The 19676-nt window shown below is 57.2% G+C and overlaps 1 protein-coding gene across 1 annotated transcript in view; it reads left to right on the top strand.

Moving 5' to 3' along the window:
• Positions 1-19676, top strand: part of SND1 (staphylococcal nuclease and tudor domain containing 1) — a 220023-nt gene that overhangs the window by 36653 nt on the left and 163694 nt on the right. The window lies entirely within an intron of this gene.

Here is a 19676-nt window from a genome sequence, read left to right as displayed (position 1 = left end):
TGGTACCTCTGGTTACGAACAGGATCTGTTCCGGAGGCCTGGCTGTATCCCAAAAAATTTGTAGCTGGAGTCTCCCTTCTGCGCACGCGCACTGCGCAACTGAGCACTTTTGTGCATGTGCGCATGGCAAAGCCGGAAGTATACACTTCTGGGTTTGCCGTGTTCACAACCCGAGGATTGCATTACCCAATGGTAACGTAACCCAAGAGTCCACTGTATAATGCATTGGAAAAAAGTGTTTAAAAGTACCGTTCCAAAAATAACCAGAGTCCTTTTTGCTGGGGATAATTCAGAGGGAAATTCCCAGGTGCCAGAAAAGACTATTTATGTCTGTTGCTACTGCGACCCGTGTTTTGCTAGCCCCCAAATGGAAAACGAGTGAGGTCCCAACCAAAGAAGAATTGTGTTCATTTAAAAATGCCGGTAGCATTGAGTGGAAGTAAGTTCTGATGGTTGTAACAATGGATTACTGAGTGGTTTAGTTTAGGTAAAATATGCAGGGATGGATGGTACGCAAAATGAACCATGGAAAGAGAAGAAGAGAAGTCATTGATTTAAGGTTGCATCTCACCTTGGCTGCGTTTCAACATAAGAGACCTAGAAATTGTGGGAGAAATTATTCTGTTACGCTGGCACTGAGTTAGTTGGATTTGGGTTTCTGTCTGTTGCCGCAGGCGATGGCTTTGGGGTCCTCGCCTGCTTTTGGTCCCTAGGTTTTCTGTTTCATGAGTTTATTTGCGTTCTTCCGCCTGGAAAGCACCCCGTGCCGTTTAAACTGAAAAACAGTAAAGGATAGAGAACCACCAAGCGCCTTGGAAATCAGTCCCTGAGCGTTGGGACCCCCGTCTTTCCCCAAATGCTTGTCTGGTGAGCTGCCTTGCCTGCCTCCAGCGGGAGAGAGGGGCTGGGGGGGGGTCTTCCTTGGCAGAGGCCGGTCTCTCTGCTTCCTCTCCCCCCCCCCCGCAGGCCTTCTCTGTTCCTGGAGGCTCCATTACAAGTCGAGATTTGGTTATATTGGGAGATAAATTTTCTTCATAAAGGCTGCCTTTCTTGGGCTGCAGAGTTCCGCTCGCCCCGGGGGGCTCCCCCTTCCTCTCCTGCCTCCGTGTGCCCCCCACCCAGATGTGCTCCATCCCTCTGGAGCGGATTTTGAAGATTCAACGGGGGGGGGCACGTGGAGGTGGGAGGAGAAAGCGAGAGTGGAAGCCTCTATCGCCCCTTGTCTTTTCAGACCCTTTGAATGGTTTCTTCTCGATTCGTTTATGGCTTTCCGTGTCCTTGGCTGCCGCTGGGTCTTTATCGAGAGCTGCTTTGAATATTACCCAACATGGACAGATACCTCTGGTCCTTCCAGCCCCCCCCCTCTGGGCTGCATGCGACCCACAATTTTTTATTTTTAAAAGCTCCGTTGTTCACAGGGGCACCTTTTTTAAAGCCCCATTTAATGTGAGGATGGGCGGAGTGGGGGGGGTCTGGTTGTGGGGAGCGCAACGGGGGCCAAATGCCGGGAAAGGAGGGCAGGGTGGGATGAGGGAGGGGTGTGCATTGTGTGTGGGGTGTCTCTGCCCCCCCCCCCCAAGGCTCCCTCGCCACAAGGAGATGGAGCCTTGTGCTAGAAAAGGTCCTCTATCCCTCCCTGTTCCCTGGCAAGGAGCAGATGATCTAATTTGTGCAATTACGTTCCATTGTTCCCTTGCCCAGTGGCCAAAGCTGGGTGGTTCTCAAAGCAAATTACCCTTTTTGAAATAAAATTAAAAAATAGCAATTTTTCAGCGGGAGCCTGAGGCCCCTTGCAGGGTGTGGGCCCTGCTGGACTCTCCCATAGCAGCCGCATTGCTGCTACCACTGGGCTCTCCTGTCGAGAGAGCCTTTGGCCTTTTCCATTGCCTCTCTCTGACCTCACAGGGCCCCAGACGTACAAATCACTCCAGTGTGCAAATCTCACCGGAGCAAGTGAGTTTTGCACATGCAGATCAGCTGCTGCTTTTGGGAAGGAGCTCTCTGTCTCCGTCCGGCTTGGATAAGGAACCGGGAGGTTTCCAAGGGCCTCTCAGCAGCATCCGCTCATCCCGCTGCCACGAGGCTTCCTTGGAAATTTGGTGCCAGGCGCTGCGCTGAGGTTCCTTCACCTGCTTTTGTGGCTTGGGAGGGTGGGCGAAGGAGGCGCAGCAAGGAGCAGCCCCCGCAGTCGAGAGAGGAGGACGAGGATAATTGGAGGGCAGGAGCTATTTGAGCGTGTCCGGCGCTCGCTTGTGTTTTGGCCCAGAACGGATTGGGACATTAATTCCTGCAGGCTCCGCTTGGAGTGGAAGGAGGGCTGGAGTTCCTTGCAAGGGGGGTTTTGCGAGTGGAGAACTGGAGGGAGGGTCTTCTAGACCTCAGTTGGTGTGTGCAGAGTTTCTCCATAAGAACGTGAAGCGCCTTTTGTGTCAGGCCAAAGGAGGCATCGTCCTGTTCTCCAATTTGTCATCATCACACTTAATTTGTATACTGTCTTTCTATCTTACAATACCCAAGGTGGTTTACAAGCTGAGGAAACAAAGAATGTACACCTTATAACGGGTTGGCAACCAAAGGCCCACGGGGCACAAGCGGCTCACGGGGGTCGTTTAACCAGCCCACGAGCTGCCCCCCGACCAAGCTCCCTGCTTGGTGGGTCCTCGCTTGGCTGAAGCGAGTTGTTTTCTCCTGGAGCCTAAAAGACAGATAATGATGCTGCCATCAACAGCCCCCTCCTCCATGATTTTGTCACATTTTCATAGAGTTGTAGAGTCAGAAGGGACCCCGAGGGTCATCCAGTCCAGCCCCCTCCCGCCAGGAATGTCTACAGCAGTGTTTCCCAACCGGTGTTCCGCGGCACACTAGTGTGCCGTGAGACACCGGCTGGTGTGCCGTGGGAGGGAGGCGGGCGAGTCGGGCGGCGAGAGGCGGCGGCGGCGAGGATCCGCGTCGAGTCGGGGGCGGCTCCGCGGTGGTGGTGCCGAGCGGCGGGGCAGCGCGCGCAAAAGGGAGGAGCGCGAGACAGCGGAGGAGGAGGAGGCCGGCATGTCCGGGCAGCAGCAGCAACAGCAGCAGCAGCAACTCCCGGCAACGGCTCCTCCTCCGCCCGCTATCGCCGCCACCACCACAACAGCCGCCGCCGCCTCAGCTGCCGCCGTCCCTCAGTCCCTCGCTCTGCTGCCTCCTCCCACCCCGGCAAGGGGAAGGGAAAAAACGTTCACTTTTGTGCGTCCCTCCCGGCGTGACGCTGCGCGCTGACGTCACGGGGCGGGGCTTTAATGGTGGTGTGCCGCGAGATTTTTTTCCGGTAAGCAGGTGTGCCGTTGCCCAAAAACATTTGGGAAACACTGGTCTACAGAGTCATCCCTGACAGGTGCCCCCCCAGCCTCTGCTGAAAAACCTCCAAGGAAGGAGAGCCCACCGGAAGGAGAGCTTGGAGGCCGTCGCTGCCTCTTGTGGCAAGGAGTTCCGCAGTTTCAGCCGAGCTTTTATTTGCCCTGACTCTTCCAGGCTTCAGCTCCGTGGGAAGGCCTCAAGTTTTCCTGTTAGTAGAGGTGGAGGCAAACGCCTCTCTCCTCTGCCTCTTCACGCCTGGCAGTATTTTATTGCCTTTTCTTGGCTGCTGTGACGCACGCCGTGTGGGGCTGCCCAGGGAGCCAGGCTTTTTGCAGCAGAGGGGGCTTCTGCTTGGCCCCTGTGGGACTGCCCACCCCCCCTTGGCCTGATCCTGCCACAATCAGGCTCTCCTCTTGCTGCTGCTGCTGCCAGTCAGGGTAGGTAAGCATGGCCCCATGCGGTGCAAGGCAGCTTCTGATTCTCCCAAGAGTCAGACGAGGTCTTTGCCTGTGAAAAGCAATGTTTGGAAAGGCTGTGTGTGTGGCAAAATCATGGAGGGGAGTCATTCCACACCAGAGGCCCCCTTGTGCTGGGGGCTGGTGTGGGGCTAAGCCCCCAAACCGTGGGGCGTAGGGGGAGCGCAGCCGGAATCCTTGGAAGTGCCTCAGCACCCGGTGAGCTCATCCGCTCTAAAGACAATGGATTTTTAGCGGGTTTTTCCCTAAAGGGAGAAAGCTTTGAAATGTTGCTGTGCATATATTGAAAGAGATTATGAAGCTCATATGTGAAGAGACAAAAGGTTTAAGAGATGGAGATAAGGAACGGTGCTGGCTGGCTTGCAGGAGGCGGGAGGCGATTAAGTCCGGGGAAGGCTGATGCCAGAGATGGTGGAGATCAGGCGGGAGGCAGGAATAAGGGGGGGGGGGGCGAAGGTGAAGCGCCCTGCAAAGAGAGCGGCAGGAGTAGCGGGGGGGGGGGGGGTGGCTGCCAGAAGAGGGCTGTGGATGCAGAGGGAGACAGTCAGGAGCCCAGCTGTGAACCACGGAAGGGAAGGGATTGGGCCCTGCTTCCTCGCCATACTGGAAGGTGGGGGCAGGGCATTGGGCTGGCAAAAGAAGAGCTGAGAGGTGCCAAGGAATAATTTGGAGAGCGAGCAAGATCAGGCACCTCCTTTGGGGCCACCGCTGAGAAGGCCCCGCCCGGCCTGCTTGCCAGCCTAATGGATCCCCCTGCTGGACACGCCTCAGGCGTTCACCTTAGACTAGGGGCCACGTCATGCAGGCGGTCATTAAAGCAGTCCTGTCCGTAACCACTTGGGATGTGAATGGGTCATGCCAGCGCTTTCCCAGCCATGAGAAACTCCCCTGGATTTTCTGCACAAGAAACAAGGAAAGCTGCCAGGTGTCTGGAGAGAAGCATTCAGAGTGGGAACTGCGGCAAGGAGGACCTCACGTCCATAATCTCTTTGGCCTTTGGCCTCAGTCAGAAGGGGCCCCTGAAGCCCCTTACAGGGCGGGTCTATTCAGAAAGGGGGGGCTCTTGTTCATGGGAGCGTCTCAACCCCCTTCGTTCAGCCCGGACACTGAGGTCCAGCTCTGAGGGCCTTCTGGCGATTCCCCCGTTGGAAGAAAAAAAGCTATAGGGAACCAGGCAGAGGGCCTTCTCAGTGGTGGCACCTGCCCTGTGGAACGCCTTCCCATCAGATGTCAAAGAGAAAAACAACTGCCAGACTTTTAGAAGACATCTGAAGGCAGCCCTGTCTAGGGAAGCTTTTAATGTTTGATGCATTACTGTATTTTAATATTTTGTTGGAAGCCGCCCAGAGTGGCTGGGGAAGCCCAGCCAGATGGGCGGGGTATAAATAATAAATTATTATTATTATTATTATTAGGGAGGGTTTTAAGCAGAGTCTGGATGGCCATCATCAGGGATGCTCTAGCGGGGATTTCTGAACTGCGGGGGTTGGACTGGATGACCTTTGGGGTCCCTTCCGACTCTACAGCTCTTTGAGTCTGTGATTGGGGTAAGAGAGATGAAACTGATCTGCTGAAATGCAGCATAAAAATTACTTTTGATGCGATATCCTACAATGCTGCTGCTCAGCCGGCCAGGACTCTCACCCCCAGGGCCTGAGGAGCTGCCTCCAAGGGGACTAAAGGAGCTTGCAGACATAATTTCAGAGCCTTTGTCCAGGATCTTTGAGAATCCTTGGAGAACAGGTGAGCTCCCTGAAGACCAGAGGTGGGCAACGGTTGTCCCCGTCTTCAGAAAGGGGGGGGGGAGAGGAAGACCCAGGTGACTCCTAGAACAGAGAATTCAGCAGCTGGTCTGTGAGGACTTAGGAAAGGACGCTGGGATTGCTAAGACCCAGCATGGGCTTCTCAAAATTAAGCTATGCCAGACCAATCTGATTGCTTTATTTGATGGAATTACAAACTTGGTGGATCAGGGGAACTCTGTGGACATGGTATATCTTGATTTCAGCAAGGCTTTTGACAAGACCCCCCATGATAGCTGGTGAAATGTGTGTTGAACGAGGTCATGGTTACGTTGATTTGCCTCTGGTTGACTGACTGAACCCAAAGAGTGCTCCTTTCCTCGTCATCAAGGGAAAAAGTGCCCAGTGGGGGCCACGGGGTTCTGCCTGGGCCGGTTGTTGTTCAACATATTTATAAACAACAATTGAGGGGGTGCTGGGGACTCTGGGCAGCACCAGGCAACAGCTGCTCCCGGTTGTGGAGACTGGCCGGTGGGCACAGAGAGAGTGGGCAGGATCCCTGGCCTGGGTGGCGTGGGGATGGCAAGGGCTTGCCTGGCCTCGGGGAGTTCTGGAGGTATTGGGGAGGGGGCTGTGGGCTTGTGTGGGGCTTTGCAACCTTGGCACGGGGTCCCTGTCCATTGCCCCCAGTGGCCTGGCCTGTCTGGCCAAGCGCTGGGCTGGCCTGACTCTGTGCTGCCTCCGCCGCAGCGTCTCGAGCTCCTGGGAGGGCAAGTGGCTTCTGGTACCATAGATGGAAACTGACAAACTGAAAATTCGGTGTAATAAACTCCTGCCGCCTTTCATCTCCTGCCTGCGTCACCCTGCGCCAAATGAAATCTGAGTGCAGGAGTCAGTCAGAGCGGCTGAGATCTCCCATGGCGGGCGCCTGGAGGTGGGTCCCTGGCCCCCGTGCCCCCCTCCCCAGATGCCCACTTCTCTGGCAGAGTTTGGAGGCAGCAGGTGGCTGGGAGGAGCGGACTGACTTCCAGTGCTCCTTTCCCTAGGGGCCCTCAGGCGCTTCCCCCCCCACCTCCCGCTGCAGTTGGCGCCCAGGTGGTGTGGCCTGCCAGCCTGTGCCCAAGTGGTGCGTTGCTGGGCCTCTGTTCCCTGGGAAAGCCTTGCGCCAGGCCAGCGTTGCCTTTTCCTGGCTCCTCAGGGTGTGCGCTCAAACAGGGCACCCTGCACACCTGCTTGGCCTGCAGATGGCTCCAGGGTCGATCCCCGCTGGTGGCATCTGTAGGGCAGAGCTGGGGGTGCTCTCTGCTTGCAACCGGGCTGTGCTGGTCCTGCCAGTCCGTCTGACTTAGACATCGGATTCTTCTGCCCCCTCTGCTGCGGCTGCGCTCCGGCAAGTCTGGGGAAGAGCCGTATTTTATCCAAACTCCATTAAACAGCCGTCATTGCCGTCTCTTCCCTGCCCTGTCATTTGCTGATTATGAAGATATTTATGTGGCGCTGGGAGCTCTCTTTTAAATAAGCGAGCGGAGGATGGTTCGCCTCTCCTTCCTCCAGCGCCAGCCAAGGGCCTCCTTCCTGGGGAGGGGGGCAGTGGGGCGATGCCCAGCCTCCAGAGCCCGAGGGCTGGGCTGGCGGAGAGGAGGACCCCTCTAGCGCTCTCAGGGCTGTGCCCTTGCTCAGCCGGGGGGCCCTGGCCTGGCGCCCGTGGAGGAGGCGGAGGGGAGATGGGGCGCAGGTGGGGGCCGGCCTCCCTTCAGAGCCTTGGGAGGCAGCTGGCAGTCATCTGACCAGGATACCTGCCGTCGTCGCTTCAGGCTGCCTCTTCTGGAGTGGTGGCTTATTCTCCTTGCCGGTTTAAAAATAGCAATTCCGAAGGTCTCAAATCACACAGCGCTTTAAGAATTGCCAGCCTTTACTTGGGAAGCCACCGCTTTCCCTGCAGCAAAGAGGGCAGCTTGCAATCGCTGCGCCTCCAACCAGCTCCTGCTCTCCAAGCCCCACGGAGGAGGAGGAGGGGCAGCCCTCCCAGGAAACAAGGGGTGGGTGGGGGTACTAAGCTGCCCCCCCACTCCTTGGTTATTTGGTGCAAGAATCTTTGGCTTGCAGCAACGGCAGAAGCCGCCTTCTGCCCCCAGCGCTGAAAAGAGGATCATTCTCTTCTGCGCGTGACGCTCACGCTTGCTGCAAATTAATTAACCTGGAAGCTTCTCACTTGCCGTTAGTCACACTCTGTGGTCCTTTTCAGGGGGGGCTCCTGAAAGCACCTTCCTCCAGGAGGGGGGTGTCTGTGGGGCAGGAGTGGGGGCTTGCAACCTCTCTTTGCTTCTAGTAAGTAGCTTTGTGCCTTTTTGAAGCTGCTGTTTGTGTGTGTGGAAAGAGAGATTCCCCTGGGCCTATTGCTTGAGAACCTAAGACGAGCTGGCTGGATCCGGCCCATGGCCCTTCTAGTCCAGCCTTCTCTTCTCACAGTGGCCGACCCTTTGCCCCAGTGGGGAACCAGCAAGCAGGATCTCCGCCCAAGAGCCGCTCTCCCAGCAGATTCAGAAGCATAGCTGCTCCCGTGGGAGGGAGTTCCACCGGTTCCCTAGGCGCTGCCTCTTCCTGATGGGCAAACTCTGCTGGTGGGTGGAGCCAGGCAATTGCCGCTGCCAGTCTTCGGCCACAAGATTCCTCTGATGGACTCTACTGCCCGTTGCCCTGTTCCGTCAGGCCCTGGATTTGGGAGTGTGTGCCATGAAGCGGCATCCCGGCCCTTGCGGAGCCATGAAAGATTAACCAGAGCGGCTTCTCGCCTCCGTGAAATTGCGTGGCAAGGATCACGGGAAGCTACTCGTGTAAGGGAGCTGATGGCGGCTGCCTCTCATCTGCCGCTGTGGCTCCCCGGGAGAAGCGCTCGCTCCGCCTGCGCCCGAGTGCTGGGCGTTTGGGGGCACGGAGGGCGGCGGGGAGGCAGGGTGCGAATCTTCCCAAGCGGCGGCAGCCTCGTCAATATTTAACGGGAGGCCGAGTCGCTTTCCAGGAAGCTGCTGCACACGAACCTCCTTGTGCCCCCGAGGCGGAATTGCTCTCTCTAGTGGAAAAGTGATTAGTTTGCACAACTCTCCCGTGTCCCCTCTGCATTTTCTCTCCCCGGTCTCTCGGTCTCTGTGTGCAACCGAGGGGGTGGGGGGGGCAGGGATGCGAGCTGCACTTTAGGCAGCCTCTGTGTCGTCTGCAATAGAGGGGGAGAGGCTCTGCCAAGCGGGGGTTTGGGGGGCTCCTTGCCGTTCCGCTGCTAGGAGGTGGACCCTTCCTGTTTTGGGGACATCTGGTTATGCAGGGTTGGGGCCGCCCATCCTACTCCTGGATCACCCGTGGGTTTTCTCCTTCTTCACCTGGAGCCATTTCGAGGTTGGAGGAAGTCACAGCACGAAGGAGGCACCTGCTGGTTAGGGACTGGAGTATCCCTGAAGAGGAGGAATTTGCAGAATCGTATTCTGGTGCTGGAGGAGACTCTTGAGAGTGCCATGGACTGCAATAAGATCAGACCTCTCCATTCTGAAGGAACTCAGCCCTGAGTGCTCACTGGAAGGACAGATCCTGAAGCTGAGGCTCCAAGACTTTGGCCACCTCATGAGAAGAGAAGACTCCCTGGAAAAGACCCTGATGTTGGGAAAGATGGAGGGCACAAGGAGAAGGGGACGACAGAGGATGAGATGGTTGGACAGTGTTCTCGAAGCTACCAGCATGAGTTTGACCAAACTGTGGGAGGCAGTGGAAGACAGGAGGGCCTGGCGTGCTCTGGTCCAGGGGGTCACGAAGAGGCGGACACGACTAAACGACTAAAAAACAACAACAGCATTGCAGAGTTGGAAGGGACCCCGAGGGTCATCCAGTCCACCCTCTGCGTTGCAGGAATCACAGCTAAAGGGCCCCTGACAGAGGGTCACCCAGTATCTCTTTAAAAGGAAGCTGAGTCCACCACCTTCTGTGGGAGACCATTCCACTGCTGAACGGCTTTTACACCAGACCGTTCTTCCTTTCTTGTCACTGGAAGCCATGGGTTCGAGTCCTACCCTCCTGAGCTTGCGCCATCCTCCGTGTGACAGCCCTTAAGATATTTGAAGACTGCTATCACGTCTCCTCTTTTCCAGGCTCAACAGACCCTCCACTCGGCGGTCCTCCTCCTCTGCCCCCCTTCCAGCTTTCGCCTCTGGTTCCAGGCAGTGTTTGTTGAGTTAGGGGTGGGGGTGAATGTGGGATCCTTCCTCGACAGAGGGGCGTTCCTGGCAGTCCTGGCACAGACTCTGGCCCTGAAGCAGCCCTCACTGAGCGGCCTGGCTTTGCCGAGGGAGGAGGGGCGCTGCTGTTGGTGGCAGCAGCAGCCGTGCGACCCCATTTCCTCACCCCCTCCCCTACGAGCCGTGGGCTGGGAGCCTGGGTGCGGAGTGGGGCTGTGGGGTGCAGCTGGGAGCTGTTTGTGGGCCTTGCAGGCTCCCTGGCCGTCCGGGGCGTCCAAATCTCAGCATCTGATTTTTGCTTCAGGCCGGGATTTCTGGCTGCAGGCCAGTTTCGTCCTCCAGATAGCTAAAAGCCTCTCTGCTTTCGAGCTGAGCAAGCCGGGGGCCTTGTCTCTCTCCGAGTGAATTAATAGCGAGATCTGCCATTGGGCAGCCCAAGTCCTGACCTATTTTAAGGCGAAGGAGGGGATGAGACGAGCCAGGTTCTGCCAAGGCGCTGGAAGGAAAAGAGGGCCTCTGCAGCGCAGGAGGAGCAGCAGCCGCTGCTGCAGTGTCTGCCGTTCAGAGCGCGAGGCCAGGCAGGCCCTCCCAGGCTCCTGCTCTTTTGCCGTGCCAGGCAGGCTCCACGCAGGCCGCCCTGGGTGCGGGCAGGCACTGCCAGCCCCAAAGTGGCGAGAGGCAGGCAGATAATCCGGGAGAAAGCTATCCTGGGTCGTGTCCAGGGGGTACTGCTGCCTACCTGAGAATTCGCACTCGGAAGCCGCTGTGCCGGCGCCACTGCTAACGAAGGCTGGTGACCTTTTAGCACCCTGGGAACGAGAGTAAGCTCCCTCCTCCAAGGAAGAGTGGCAGAACGCTCCTTCAAGGCAGGGAGGGATGGGTGAGAGGAGCACCATCGCCATAGCAACCGAAGGGACCTGCCGCTTGGAAGCAAAACATCCTTCGCGGAGGAGCGAGCACCAGCCCTGACTCTCTGGATGGTGGCCCTTGAGCACTTGCTCAGGATCTCGCTGCCTGATAAGCTGCCTGCCGGTGTCCTGCGGCTGCCTGCCCACTTTTGGAGCAGAAGGGGCCGGGCTGTGTGCCAGGGGGCAGGAGGCTTAGGGCAAGGCCAGCAGAGTGGGGTGGAGGGGAAGGGTTTGTGGCTGCCCCAGAGTGAGGCCCACACAGTGTCGGCCCGTGGAGTCACAGGCTGGCTTGTGGAGAGGCTTCTGCAGTCGCCAGCTGGCCCTCGATAGCCTCCTCCCCAGACTTATTTGCCGAGGAGTTTGCAGTTCCTCCCGCCTGCTCTGCGTGTGCCACGCTGGCACCGGACTCCCTGCCGGGAGGAGAGGCCTCCTGGCTTCTGCCGTTGGACGTGAGCCGCGTGGCGTTTCACCTTGAGGATGCCAGCCATGTGCCTGGCTGGATGCCGCTCTCTCGCTGGCTTTGGCTGGCATCGCCCCCGGCCACCTTTTGCCAACCTGCCACCCGACAGATGTTTCGATTGCAGCTCCCGCCAGCTGCTGCCGGAGGGACAGAGCCTGACCCAGACTGCTATCCTGCTCCTTCAGGGAGCTGACCTGTTTCCTAGACGGGGGGCTACAGGCCCACGCTCCCTCTGCCGTGCCAGGATTCAAGCTCAGCTTGTTTTTCCTTATCAGTCTCAGCCCTGGATTCAGGTGCTGTGGGTGAAGCAGAGCCCGGTGTCAGCAGCACACAGAGGGCACCTCACTCTCAAATCCTTAACAACCACTCCCAGTGGCTTCATATAGATATTTAATAGCACCGGGGATAGAATGGTGCCCCGCGGCACCCCATAATGTCACTGCCGAGGGGCTGAAGAGCACTTTCCCAACTCTACTCTCTGCACTCAGAGAGGCAGTGCCCCCCCCATTTGAGCCAGCCCAGGAGGGCACCATCTTTCCTCATAGCCGCTGATGCCCTCCTTCTCTGTGAACTTTTCAAGGAGAATGTACCTCCCAGGCCAGAATCAGGGATGTGCACATCATACTTTCCAGATTTTGCAAGCAGGCTTCTTATTATTTTTTTACAAAAAATGATGATGATAAAGCCAGTTGTTTAAATGGCATCCTAATTAGCGCTGGGGGTGTCAGTGTTAACCAGCACGTCAGAACTTGAGGATCTGCAGTTCGCCTTAATTTCCAGCAAATTAAATGCGCTCTCTGTCTTGACGTGCCCTGAACCCTCTCTGCCTCTGCCTCTCTCCCTCTGCTAATGAGCCTGGTCAGTTAAGGGGCTGTCAGAGGATCTGAGGAACGGAGGCAAGAGGCGGCTTCCCTTTCGAAGGGAGAATTGGGTCGAGGTGGCTTAATGGCGCGGCTCCGCCTCAAGAAGGGAGCCTCTGAATGCCGCCCGAACCTCTCGGTTCCACGGTGGACTCACGAGAACGCAGAGGACACTTCCAGGGAAAGCCGTACTTAAAGGGGGCAGATCTCCCTCTCCGTACCGCCACAGCCAGGTTAGGTGGGGCGGAGAGGATGGGGCTCCCTTGAATTAGCTCAGCGGTGATTCCTGCCTTGCAGCGGGTTGGACTAGATGACCACTGGGGGTCCCTTGAAACTCTGCAGCTTTGGGATTCTGTTGTTTCGCAGCACGGCAAGGCCGGTGCGTCTGTTGCAGGCGGCTGGCCAAACATCCCCTAGAGAGAGTGCCTCTTTGGTGGGCTTCCAGGGAGCCCCCTCTGGCTTGGGAACACCTGGTGACATGGCAGGAGGGGGCCGGTCCCATCCTGCTCGGCCACCAGCGCTTCCCACTGGTGGGTTTTCCTGAATTATTTCCTATGTTTCACAAGATGGCCCTGAGACCACGGTGGGGGGCTTCCCTTGCTCCCCCTCCACCACTGCTGCCGCCTCGGAAGGGCTGCCTGCCAGGGCCTGCCCCCCCAGGTGTCCCCCTTCTCCCTCTCCTTGAGGAGACCCCAAGTCTCCCCCCCCAAAAAAAGCCTTCCACCCTCTTCCTCTTCCTGCAAAGCCTCGCCCCTCCCGCGCTGGGCAGCCTCCCAAGTCCTGCCGCTGCTGCCATGCCTGGCGAAGCTTGTCACACACACACACCCCGGACCCATCTGGTGGCCAAGCCTGCCAGGTGCCGCTGTCCCCCGATGTCAGGGCTGGCAGAGGATCTGACGGGTGGGCAGGTGCCGCTGTCATTGGCTGGCCCAGCTGCTCCTGCCCACATGCCACATTGGCCAAGGCAGGTGCCCTTCACTCTTGGGGGGGGGTGTTTGTCTGTGTCTCCCTTCTTTCAGAGGAGGAGCTGCCCAGCTGAGCTGGCAATTGTTGGTCAGGCCAGTTCAGGCCCTGCCAGCCTGCCTTGGGGAGCGGCCGCGTGCTGCAGACTCGCACATGCAGATCAGCAGATAGCTGTGGGCCGGCTGACTCCGTTTGCGTGTGTGTTGCTCTGGCAGTGCCCCCCATCGCCCCATTTTTTTGCAGAGTGCTGAAGGCAGCGGCTGTGGGGGGAGCTTCTGTGCAGCCCTCCAGGGGGCACTGTGCCAGTTTGCATCTCTTAGTGCAGAAAGATCTCATGTGTAGATATCTTTCCTATTCTGGTTAATTCTAGAAGCCTCTCTGTGTGAGAGAAGCAGAGGGGCGGAAGGGGTAATGATTGTTTGGGTTATACCTTCAGAGAAGCTGAGTACAGCTGCTTTGAATTAGTTCTCTTCCAATTAAGGTCATGCTGACTACAGTAGCACCTCGGCTTATGCCACCCTCGGGTAACGTGAACTTCGGGTTGCGAAAGCGGCAAACCCGGAAGTGTTTCGGCGCATGCGCAGAAGTGGTCCTCAGGTTACGGAAACCTCAGGATCCGACCGGACCTCCGGAACGGATCCCTCCCGCAACCGGAGGTACCACTGTATAGGCCAAAAGGAGCCTGGATTATGCTCTTCTCTTCTCTCTCTTCCTTCTGGTGTGGTGTATCTGGGTGCTTAGTGCTAAGGTTCAGTCTTGTTATGAGTTAAGTTTATAAATGCTGCAACTGGATTTTGTATGGACTGAGCCACTCCTGATTGTATTGGGTTTGAGAACCAGTACGCTACGTTTGCTTTCAGCACAAGGAAAGCTCTGCTGAATGAGGGACTATTGCCTATTGTCTATTTCTGGGAACTCTGCAACGTGTTTAAGGTTTTCCTCCACACGTATGACACACGTATGGCAACATATGACACAGGGTGGCGCAAGGCGTGGCGCCCTTCCTGCGGTTCCTGCGCAATGACCCTTCCTGTTCGATGGGCATGGGGGGGGGGGAGAGGAGGCTTCTTTGGGGGCAGGTCTGCTGCAGGTTGGAACGTGATGGGGGGGGCTTTTTGCTTTGCTGCGGATATGAGCTGGTCAAGAATCCCAGAGTCCTAGAACTGTTGAGGTGGAAGGGACCCTGAGGGTCATCCAGCCCACCCCCTGCAGTGCAGGAATCTCTGCTGAAGCATCCCTGTCCGTCACGGGACAAGGCCTTGCCATGGGGGGCATTGTGCGCCACACGCCATGCCAGGTGCCCCTCCCTCTTCACACAGAGTGGTTCTCAGTTCTTTTAAAATTTTCCGGGGGCTTCTGATCTGATTTGTTGGCTTGTCTCCTTGTTCCTTGCTTTCCCCAAACCTCATGTTCCACGCGCTGCCCTTGATGTTTCCGCCAGACCAGATGCTCTTTTAAAACTGAGATGCTCCTTTGGCCCAGCTGGTCTCTGGAGTTCTGGAGTGAAATGTTCAATATGGTTATTGAAATGTTGACGCGTTGGTTAATAAAATGCTGGTTCGTATTGAATTGCTGCTACTTGTACGATTTGTTTACTCTGATCCCTTGCAAAGCCTTTGAAGTCCTGGTCATCAACCAGGGAGACCCCCCCCTGCCCTGAAGTCTCTCTGTCTGGATTTGGCCCCCTGCCTGGGCACCCCAGTTCTAGCTGGCTTCCAAGCGCTGACCCCCCCACCCCATGGCTGTCCAGGTCTCCTTGGCTGAGGCAAGCCGGGAAAGGGAGGTGGGGGCTCCTTTCCCCCCCATAGTCCTGGGTGCCAGAGGCCTCCTTCGCTCCGCCCTGGGGGTGGTGTGCAGGTTCGCAGGAGCCCCCTTCTCCCGGCTGTGCCGTGGGTCATGCCAGCCCCTACCTTGCCTCTCCAGCCCCTGTGCTGGCCCTGGGGAGGAGGGGGAGCCAGGGGTGGAGAGAGCGAGGGGCTCACCGCTGGGAGCTGCGCGCCGGCATCCGATAAATTGAATTCTCCTCCAGAATCTCTTCATTGCCTTCCTGCCGGCCGGCCTGCCTGCAATGGGTCCCTTCTCCATCGTTCTGGAGCACAAAGCGGCAAAGGGGAAGGGAGGAGGAATCAATTCCCCGGCTGGGAGGGTATCGGATGGGAGGCCTCTCTCTCTCTCTCTCCCTCCCTCCCTCAAGCATCTGCCAGGGGAGCTGGGGGGGTCCCTGCGAGCGAGGAGGGGCACCTCACGGCTTGGGAGGGATTTGGCTCATCAGGAAGCGCAATGGCCCCTGGAGCCAGCTGTTTCTGTGGGGCTGGGGGGGGGAGCATCCCCCTGCCTCTTCTTTCTCTCTCCCTGAATCCCCTCTCATTCCTGGGCTCCATTGAGCCAGATCAGGCACTTTCCAGAAATGTGGCGCTGAGCTCTGAGCTGCCGGCAGGAACGCACGCCTCTCGCAAACCAATGACCTTCAGCGCCCCCCCCTCAAACTCCCTGCTCTGCCTGCAACATGGCCCCCCCACCCTGCTGGCTCCCGGCCTCGTTGCCCACAGCCATTGCCCCAGGCCCGTGGGGAGGGGGTGCCACCCTCTCCTTTCTGGGCACTGAGAGGCTCAGGGTCCTGGTGTGTGTCTCTGTGCACCTGGGGGGTCTTCCCTGCTATGAGGAACTAGCCTCTTGGAGGTTGTAGGCAAACTAAGGCCCAGGGGCCAGATCCGGCCCAATTGCCTTCTAAATCTGGCATTCGGACAGTCCGGGAATCAGCGTGTTTTTACATGAGTAGAATGTGTGCTTTTATTTAAAATGCATCTCTGGGTTATTTGTGGGGCATAGGAATTCGTTAATTCTCCCCCAAAAAATATAGTCTGGCCCCCCCACAAGGTTTGAGGGACAGTGGACTGGCCCCTTGCTGAAAAAGTTTGCTGACCCCTTCTGTAGGCAGAGATAAGATTTCCCTGCTCCATCGGGCCAAAGGGGGCCCATCTTAGTCTAGCCTCCTCTTCTCACAGTGCCCAACCAGATGCCCTCATGGGTACCCGAGAAGCAGAGCAAATCCACCCTCCTCCGTTTCCCTGCAGCTGGGATTCAGAAGCCTGGCGGAGGGCAGGTTGCAGCCGTCGTGGCGAGGAGCCGCCCAGAGCCCTCCCTGGATTTGGCCGGCCCTCTTTGAAAGTTGTCTCCTGTGGCCGTGAGTTCCATAGCTTAATGGTTCATCGTGCAGAATAGTTGGGCAGCCCCAGCAAACCTGGCCGCCCCACTGCTCCCCTCGAGTCAGTCTGCTCTGTGGATGGAGCAGGGACCAATCCATGGCTCTCTAGCCCCCATGGATCCTGCTGGGTCTGGCCAGAAGCAGCGAGGGGCTGGATCCGACGGGTGTCCTTCCCCCCCAAATAGCACCTTTCTGCTGGTTCTCCCGAGGCTGTTGCCTCCCTCTTTCAGCTGCCTCCGTGCCAGTTCTGCTGACGAAGACGTGGCCGCGGTCCCCGAGTGCCTGTGCTGGCCTTGCGGAGACCCCGGCCAGCTTGGCCAACTGGCTAATTGGCTTCTGCCGCCGCAGACCCCTCCCTGGGAGACGGATGTATCTGGTTCTCTGGCCGGGCTCCCCTGGGAATAACGGATTGCCCTGCCTGGGCTGATTATCTAACAAGTTCCTACGAAGTGTAACGCAAGCTGACAAGACAAACAACTCCATTAATTTGAGGCGGCTGCCACTCAGGCGGTGGCGGGGGGAGGCGTCCGTGGGGACCCTGCGAGGGTAGATGCGGCCCTTGAACTCTGTCTCGGGGGCCGGGGACCTCCTCTCTGCCAGGCTGGCAGCAGCCTCCTGCTCTGGCTAGTATGAGCCGTGTCTGCTGGAGAGGAACGGGCAGCCCTGGCCTTGGGGCTGGGAGGATCGGCGTTGCTTCTGAATCCCAGTTGCTCCTGCGCTTGTGGGTTTCCCTTGGGGGGCAGCTGGCTGACCGCTGTTGGGACTGTAGACTTGGCCAGGTGAGTCTCTGGCCTGACCATGCCGGGCTCTGCTGACGTTATTCTTGAGCAGCTTCCTCCTCGGCTGGGTGGGGGCTGCTCTTGACTCAGCTCTCGGCATGGGTGGGGTATAAATAATAAAACGATGACGACAATGGTGGGTGAGGAGGTCTTGCCCCCCCCCTCCCGAAAGCCTTTCTGCTCTTTGCAGGAGCTCTGGGGTAGTCACAATAACAGGAATAAAAGGAATTCACGATTCCTTTTGGGTTTCAGTGCTGTAATGTGGAGCTGTCCTTAAATTCCGTGGTGCTGATGGTGGTTCTTTTCATCAACTCTCTTGAGCTGCCAAGGGCACCTGTTTCTGTGTGTGGCTGCCTTTCCCCTCCCTGCCTGCCTGCCTTGCCCAGGAGTCTCTGGTGGGAGCCCTTGTTGGACCAGCTACCCAGCGGAGAGCATCACAGGCGCCCCAGAGGAGTCCTCGGAGTGCCCAGATCGAGGTTGGGGGTGTGTTGGGGGGGGGAGAGCCATAAACGGCAGACTGGCTACTTTCATCCCGGCGAGAGCTAGAGTGGCATCAAGGGCGCAGCGGGGCGCTTTGGTGGGCCTTTCACGTCTTAAAACACGTTAAATTGGATGATTAAAGGTGATTTCCAGCTTAGTGATCAAAAGGCTCTTCCTTGGGCAGCTGGCGTCGAAATTAGGGGTCTTGTGCTTTCTGTTCCTAATTGGCTGCTGCAGAAACGGTTGAGATCAGTGGCCTGTGGAGAGCGGGGGGGGGGAGGCCTTTCGTGCAGAATAGATCAGCTCAGGGTTGAGCCCTCCCTTCCTTCTCTGCCCCAAGAACCAAAAAAAAGGCAAGGCAGACCCCGCCTCCCACCCCCGCAGGGTCCCTTCGCAGTGGAGAATTCTGGACCCTCCCCACCCCAGGCTGGCTGCCCCATGAAGCTTGCCTTTGCCTTTGCCTTTGAGGGACGGAGGCAAATTCCAGGAGGAGCAGGAAGCTGCTGGCGGCTGGAAGCCACACGGCCATCGAATCATAGAGTTGGAAGGGAATAATAATAATAATAATAATAATAATAATAATAATTTATTTATATCCCGCCCTCCCCAGCCGAAGCCAGGCTCAGAGCGGCTAACAACAATAAAAGTAACACAGCATTCTAAAATCAATTCAAAATCAAATTAATGGCAACCATTGGGCTGGAGTTCTGTGAGGATTACAGAAGGAAGGGGTCAGACTGTGCCTTGGCCAAAGGCCAGGCAGAACAGCTCCGTCTTGCAGGCCCTGTGGAAAGATGTCAAGTCCCGCAGGGCCCTGGTCTCTTGGGACAGAGCGTTCCACCAGGTTGGGGCCAGGACCGAAAAAGCCCTGGCTCTGGTTGAGGCCAGCCTAACCTCCCTGTGGTCCGGGATCTCCAAGATGTTTTTGTTTGAAGACCGTAAGGTTCTCCGTGGGACACACCAGGAGAGGCGGTCCTGTAGGTACGAGGGTCCTAGGCCATAGAGGGCTTTAGTGGTTAAAACCAGCACCTTAAACCTGACCCTGCACTCCACCAGGAGCCAGTGCAGCTGGTATAGCACTGGGTGAATGTGATCCCGCAGCAAGTACCCCGGAAGGAGTCTCGCCGTGGCATTCTGCACCCGCTGGTCCTCTAGTCCTAGCCACTTCGATGCCCGGGTCTCAGCTCAAGCATCCAGGACAGAGGGCCATCCGAGCTCTGCTTAAAAACCTCCAGGGAAGGAGGGAGTCTGTTCCACTGGCTCGCTGAATGCCTGTTAGGGGGCGGCAGGGCCAGCCAGGACCCACGGGACTTGGATACCTTTTGGGGGATGGCGTGGGTGGGTGGACAAGCTGGTCTGGTTTTCTGCCCATCCTCCTTCTCTTCTCTGCAGCCAGTCAAGCACCAGAGCTGCCCAGATACCTAGCTGCGATTCTTGCGTTGCCGGGGGTTGGTCTAGATGACCCCTGGGGTCCCTTACAACCCCACCATTGCGTCATTCTAACTCAGCCGGAAAGTGTTGTGGAATTTGATTGATCTGGCGCGACCCCCGCTAATTGATTTGCGATCCTCAATTAGCTCTTTACTGCCCGGCACACTTCTCCTGCCGCACGCTCTGCTCCGAGCTCTCAGTCACGCCGTAGCAGAGATAACACAGCGGTGTAAAACTGTCACGTAGCTTGGCTTCCAGACAAACACACACAGTCCAGGTTTGTCTATTTACAGCTTTTATTCCAACATTTCTCAGGAATTTCCAGGACTATTTGCAGCCATGACAAAACTGCATCCTTTCCCCACAAAGTACAGAGTGGGACTGGCATACTCTTCCCAAGCTCCTCCCAAGCTTCCAAAATTGACGTCAGAATGGTGTGGCATCATGGGAAGAACTTAACCCGTTAAGTTCCAACCTCAACAAGTGTCTCCTGGCCTTGGGTTCAGGAGGGAACCCTGCTGCTGCTGCCGGTGTCAACACAGTGGCTTCCCTGCTGGAAGTAAAGTTTCTCACCCACCAACTCCTCCTTTGCAAAGAAACAGCCGACTCTTAAACATGGCAGTTTTCTTAACAGCCAGAGAGAAGTGTCTTTCCTTGGTTCAGGTGGGGTCCCTGCTGCTGTCAACACCTCCAGCGTTGCCACACGTTGGGATTGTTGGCGTGCATCCGGAATGTCTGGGAAATTTCGGGTGCATGGAAGCCCATGTTGGCGGCGTAGATTTTGGTGATGATCTAAAACTCATTTTTGGGGTTGAG

The sequence above is a fragment of the Podarcis vaucheri genome (assembly GCF_965113315.1).
Source record: "Podarcis vaucheri genome assembly, chromosome: 10".
Classification (NCBI taxonomy): domain Eukaryota; kingdom Metazoa; phylum Chordata; class Lepidosauria; order Squamata; family Lacertidae; genus Podarcis; species Podarcis vaucheri.
This window is presented reverse-complemented; position numbering and strand designations above follow the sequence as displayed.